A 6,105-nucleotide genomic window follows, 5' to 3' on the forward strand; every position below is an offset into this window, starting at 1 on the left:
TAGCAGCATCTCGCAAATGCCAACTCGTTCCTAGGCAGACTACGCTTTGTATCACCGCTTTCCATAAGAGGCACACAGCTGACAACCTCTTACGGAAACTGAGGAACATCATCGCAGAATGGCTTACCCCAATTGGACTCTCCTGGGGATTTGTGACATCGGACAATGCCACCAATATTGTGCGTGCATTACATCTGGGCAAATTCCAGCACGTCCCATGTTTTGCATATACATTGAATTTGGTGGTGCAGAATTATTTTAAAAAACGACAGGGGCGTGCAAGAGATGCTGTCGGTGGCCCGAAGAATTGCGGGCCACTTTCTGCATTCAGCCACCGTGTGCCGAAGACTGGAGCACCACCAAACATTCCTGCACCTGCCCTGCCATCCTCTGAAGCAAGAGGTGGTAACGAGGTGGAATTCAACCCTCTATATGCTTCAGAGGATGGAGGAGCAGCAAAAGGCCATTCAAGCCTATACATCTACCCACGATATAGACAAAGGAGGGGGAATGCACCTGACTCAAGCGCAGTGGAGAATGATTTCAACGTTGTGTAAGGTTCTGCAACCCTTTGAACTTGCCACACGTGAAGTCAGTTCAGACACTGCCAGGCTTTTGCAGAAGAAGCTGGAGACATTGAAGGAGGAGCTAAAACAGAGCGATTCCGCTAGGCATGTGGGACTTGTGGATGGAGCCCTTAATTCGCTTAACCAGGATTCAATCTGTTGAAATCAGAGCAATACATTTTGGCCACCGTGCTCGATCCTAGATTTAAAACCTACATTGTATCTCTCTTTCCGGCAGACACAAGTCTGCAGAGGTTCAAAGACCTGCTGGTGAGAAAATTGTCAAGTCAAGCGGAACGTGACCCGTCAACAGCTCCTCCTTCACATTCTCCCGCAACTGGGGGTGCAAGGAAAAGGCTAAGAATTCCGAGCCCACCCGCTGGCGGTGATGCAGGGCAGTTTGGAGTGAGTGCTGACATCTGGTCCGGACTGAAGGACCTGGCAACGATTACTGACATGTCGTCTACTGTCACTACATATGATTCTGTCACCTTTGAAAGAATGGTGGAGGATTATATGAGTGACCGCATCCAGGTAGGCACGTCAGACAGTCCGTATGTATACTGGCAGGAAAAAGAGGCAATTTGGAGGCCCTTGCACAAACTGGCTTTATTCTACCTAAGTTGCCCTCCCTCCAGTGTGTACTCCAAAAGAGTGTTTAGTGCAGCCGCTCACCTTGTCAGCAATCGGCGTACGAGGTTACTTCCAGAAAATGTGGAGAAGATGATGATCATCAAAATGAATTATAATCAATTCCTCCGTGGAGACATTTACCAGCAATTGCCTCCAGAAAGTACACAGGGATCTGAGATGGTGGATTCCAGTGGGGACGAATTAATAATATGTGAGGGGGGCGATGTACACAGTGAAAGGGGTGAGGAATCGGAGGATGATGAGGTGGACATCTTGCCTCTGTAGAGCCAGTTTGTGCAAGGAGAGATTGATTGCTTCTTTTTTGGTGGGGACCCAAACCAACCAGTCATTTCAGTCAGCCGTGTGGCAGACCCTGTTGCTGAAATGATGGGTTCGTCAATGTTTTTCTTTTCAATCTAAGCCCCTGCAGGTTTCTGTAAGAATCTGCTTCGCTATGATGATCAACAAGTCACAAGGGCAAACACTCAGGGCTGGAGGTGTAGATCTTAGGACCAGCTGCTACAAGCATGGCAAAGGTGTCACTATCATTGGTGACACCCAGAGAGGCAGCGAGGGAGATTGTAATGCAGTGCGCGCAGATAAGCAGCGCAATGGTAAAAAGGAGGCATGGTCTCATAGGTAGGGGTGTGGCCTGTTTTCCTGAATCTCCATTTTGTTGCTCCGGGTATCCCGGGGGTTGAGTGCTGCACCCGGGGACTAGTGTGTGAGTGGTGCTGGCTCCTGCACAGTGACAGAAACTGGGTGTTGCACGTAATGTTACAGTGAAACACCCATATTCTGTCACTGAAGAGGAGCCGGCACTTTGGTGTCACCCCCCTTGGCGGGTGACACTCGGGTGTGGGCCGCAACCCCGTTGTGATGCCACTGACCCATGGGAAGCTTTACGTGGCTTACCCATGTGTTAGTAGCCCCAAGCATCTTTTGTGTTAGTCCCTGAAGAAAAACTTCAAATATTTACAAATACATTTTGTAATCAATGGGCCTAATTCAGTAAGGATTGCAAATTCTGCTAAGTAACAGAATTTGCAATCCTTTGGTTCGCATGCTGGGGCCACCCAGCATGCCGCCTCCCTTCTTGACCACGCTGAAATTGCAGTCTCAGTGCAGTTCAGCGTGATCATAAAAAATGGGTTAGCCTCCTGTTGGTGCAGACTGTATGTGTGCGCAGGAAGCCGCCACCATTTTTGTGATCGCAGCTGCTGCATGTGATGTCATGCAGCAGCTCTGACCACGCCTCCTGTTTCTCCGTTGCCGACCCCATTTTGTAGCCCTGCCCATGCACCGCTCCATCTCCGACTTGGAAATGGATTGTTGCTGCCCCCCCCCCCCAGCACCGATTGACAGTCAGAAGCGATCGCATTATCTGCGGGGTGCCGCCGAAAATGCAGGCGCATGCGTATGCTCTTAGCAATTTTTGCAGTTGGATTGCTTATTGCGATTGCAATCCAACCTGAATCAGGCTCTATTACCTATCACAATGCACTGCGGGTAGTACAAAATGGGGTTAATATAAGAGAAAACCCCCCCAGAGCTGTGCTCCTTAACTGTCCCTGGTGGCTAGTGGAGCGGCTGCCCAGTAATCAGTGTCCACGCCAGTGCGCACATGGCCCACCCCCTACAGCCACGCTGGATCACGGTATAGTGTGGGCACAGAAGTCCCTTACCTCCCTTTCATCAGCGGCCTCGTGATCCCGGAGGGCGGTGTGTGTGTGACTGACCTTAGGAAGAAACCGGAGCCTCCGCTGCAGTGACCCAGCAACCAGGGCACGGGAGTATACTGCGCCGCTGGGAGTGATGGAGCTGTAGTAAAGATGTCTATTAGACCTAACCTGCTGCAGCCCTTGTAGATTCTTATAAAAAAAAGTTCTTCTTTTCTTGTCAAAATTAATAGCTAAGAATAGGCTGCCTGAGGCAGCCCCCTGTTAAGTGGCCTGCTACTGAAGGCACCAACTACAAACTGAGCTCCCTGTTCATGGAAGCGAGGTTATAGAGCAGGGGGCGCTGAGCATCTTGGGAACAGTCAAAAGCTTTGAGCCTGTTGGTGCCTCAGATCAAGATCCTACTCTACACCCCAATGTGAATCCTTGTGGAGTCCAGTGTACCCCACAGAAGAAATGAATGTGTCACACCCATTGGCAGCAACATTAGAATAGCTGCTGATGGGCACAATTGAGAAAGGAAGGGGGGAAAACATTTGAATCCAGCACATATATGTAATTTGAATATGTAATTTGTACCTTCCTACTTTAAAATGTAATGGATGAACCTCACCCTGTGAGAACTATCTTCATGATCAAGAGATCTCATACGCAAGAAAAGCATGTGTTGGGATAGGGCTGTGGAGGGCAGCTGCTCGAGCACACCCCCGTCAAGTTAAGGAGATTCAACTGAGGAAGCACAAGGGAACTCTTGTCTGGGGACAACAACTGCAGGGAGACCACATCTTTTCAGATGAAAATGAGAGGGCGGAAGGCTGCCTAATACTGAAGCACCCTCAAACATCAAACCATATGCAACAACTAGTACAAGCATTCCTGGGGAAAGGTCTGCAGCAGACGGATTTGCATACGGTGATGTCATCCAAGCAGTGGGCCAAAGTTGGCTGGAACCCTCATCTGCATATGAAAAGAGAAAAGGGGCGCTTGGATGACCCCTAGTTCGCATTGAACACCCCCCACCCTCCTTTGGTGTGGGGCTCATGTTGGCCATGCCCCAGCCCCTGAAGCATTCAAGCTGATTTCTTGCAGCAGCTGGGCACTGTAACAGCTCCAGAGCTGCTCTGTAAGGCAAATAAAAGGGTGTGGGCCCTGCAACACCACCTGTAGTTCGCATTGTGCGTTGGAAGGCACAAAGTAAGCAGACGGGAGAAGTCAGGATAGTGCGCAAGGGCATAGAAGGGAGGGGCTCAAGAAAAGAGAAGTGGAAACAGACAGCAAACTAGGCGGGAGAGAGACCTGAGACAATGAGATCTAAATTATACCAGAGCCAACCAGGGGAAAGCACAAATGCAGTCCCCCCCCCCTACCACAAATTATGCAGTCGAGATTCCCACATTTGGGGAAATCACAGAGGTCAGCATACCCAGAATGCAATGAATGAACCTCACCCTGGGAAAACAATCTTCATGACCATGGAATCACCTAAGCAAAATAAGTATGATTTGAGATAGGGCTGGGGAGGGCCGCTGCTCAGGCACACCTCCGTCAAGTAAAGGAGATTCAACTGAGGCAGCACAAGGGAACTCTCATCTGGGGACAACAACTGCAGGGAGAACACATTTTCAGACGAATGTGTGAGGGAAGAAGGCTGCCTAATACTGAAGCACCCCCCAAACAACAAACCAAATGCAACAACTAGTGCAAGCATTCCTGGGGGAAGGCCTGCAGCAGATGGATTCGCATATGGTGATGTCATCCAAGCAATGGGTATAGTTGGCTGCAACCCTCGTCTGCATATGAAAAGAGAAAATGGTCACGCAGGGCATGGCGGCCTTTGTGGGGTTGCGCTTGGATGACCCCTAGATCGCTTTATACACCCCCATCAGTGTGGGGCTCATGTTGGCCATGCCCCAGCCCCTGAAGCATTCAAGCTGATTTCTTGCAGCAGCTGGACCCAGTAACAGCTCCAGAGTTGCTCTACAAGACAAGTAAAAGGGTGTGAGCCATGCAGCACCACCTGTAGTTTGCATACACATATATAGGACAGCATCTCTTATATGCCCCAGGGGCAATAAAATAGTATCCTTATCTAGAGTATCCGTCCATGCCGCTACAGCACTACACATACACACCCAGGCCGACGCAATTGCCGGTCTGAGTAAGGTACCTGAATGTGTGTAAATGGACTTCAGGGTAATCTCCTGTTTGCGGTCAGCAGACTCTTTGAGGGTAGCCGTATCCTGGGACGGGAGGGCTAACTTCTTGGATAAGCGTGTTAATGCTTTGTCCACCCAAGGGGAGGATTCCCATCGTAACCTATCCGTTGATGGGAAAGGATACGCCATAAGAATCCTTTTGGAAATCTGCAGGAGATTCCCAAGCTTTTTCACATAACTCGTTCAGCTCGTGTGAGGGGAAAAGGTTACCTCAGGCTTCTTTCCCTTGTACATATGTACCCTCTTGTCAGGGATAGGGGGCTCCTCTGTGATGTGCAAAACATCTTTTATTGCCATAATCATATATCAAATGTATTTTGCCAATTTTGGCTGTAACTTTGCATCATCGTAATCGACACTGGAGTCAGAATCCGTGTCAGTATCTGTGTCAACAATCTGGATAGTGGGCACTTATGAGACCCTGACAGTCCCTGCGACATAGGATCAGGCATGGGTTGAGACCCTGACTGTCCCAAAGCTTCAGCCTTGTCTAATCTTTTGTGCAATGAGTTTACACTAGCATTTAAAACATTCCACATATCCATCCAATCAGGTGTCGGCGGAGACACCACATTCATTTGCTCCCGCTCCTCTCTAATATAGCCTTCTTCCTCAGACATGTCGACACACGCGTACCGACACACCACACACACAGGGAATGCTTTTACTGAAGACATTTCCCCCACAAGGCCCTTTGCCAAAGCTGGCCCTAACCAATATGATGCCCTAGGCAAGATTTTGCCTGGTGCCCCCTAGCACCACCGCTGGTTCCGCCTCTGACCTTGCACCTCTTTCCCAGCACCATCAACCCTCACCCATAACAGTACTTATTTTGGTGTTTGTACCCCCTATATTTTAAACAGGAACAGTTCGCACATTTGGCGCACAGTCCAAAAAGGGGTGTGTTTTTGCTGGCAATGGGCATGTCCACACAATAGTACCCCCAATTAAAATTCCGCAACACAGTACTGCAATTTTATTCACATTTGATCACGCGATAGTGTCCATAAT

General features: G+C 49.3%; 1 non-coding gene across 1 annotated transcript; it reads right to left on the minus strand.

Annotated features, from left to right (window-relative positions):
• Positions 1 to 4,210: 4,210 nt before the first annotated feature.
• On the minus strand, positions 4,211 to 4,377 carry LOC134951670 (U1 spliceosomal RNA). Its single transcript, XR_010184367.1, has one exon. It is a non-coding gene; the product is annotated as a U1 spliceosomal RNA (small nuclear RNA).
• Positions 4,378 to 6,105: the final 1,728 nt, after the last annotated feature.

This window comes from Pseudophryne corroboree, chromosome 8 (genome assembly GCF_028390025.1).
Source record: "Pseudophryne corroboree isolate aPseCor3 chromosome 8, aPseCor3.hap2, whole genome shotgun sequence".
Lineage (NCBI taxonomy): Eukaryota > Metazoa > Chordata > Amphibia > Anura > Myobatrachidae > Pseudophryne > Pseudophryne corroboree.